This window comes from Octodon degus, unplaced genomic scaffold (genome assembly GCF_000260255.1).
Source record: "Octodon degus isolate 3935 unplaced genomic scaffold, OctDeg1.0 scaffold00095, whole genome shotgun sequence".
Taxonomy (NCBI): domain Eukaryota; kingdom Metazoa; phylum Chordata; class Mammalia; order Rodentia; family Octodontidae; genus Octodon; species Octodon degus.
In genome coordinates this window covers 7,742,979-7,743,210 of record NW_004524671.1, presented here as the reverse complement: position 1 = coordinate 7,743,210, position 232 = coordinate 7,742,979, and positions in this window count along the sequence as shown.

Sequence of the window (232 nt, the reverse complement as noted above, 5' to 3'; positions counted from 1 at the left end):
CTTCACCTTGCTTTGGCCTGGATGACCTTCACCTTGCTTTGGCTTGGATCACCTTCACGTTACTTTGGCCTGGATGACCTTCACCTAGTGCCCACGAAAGACCCCGGTTGTGCTTTCATCTCCAAGATCTCAAAGCATGTTCAGTGATACCCTTTTTTAAAAGAAATTGAGAACACTGGTAAGAAGTTGGCACAAAGGAGAAAGTAAACACTCATTACCCTTAATTCAATCT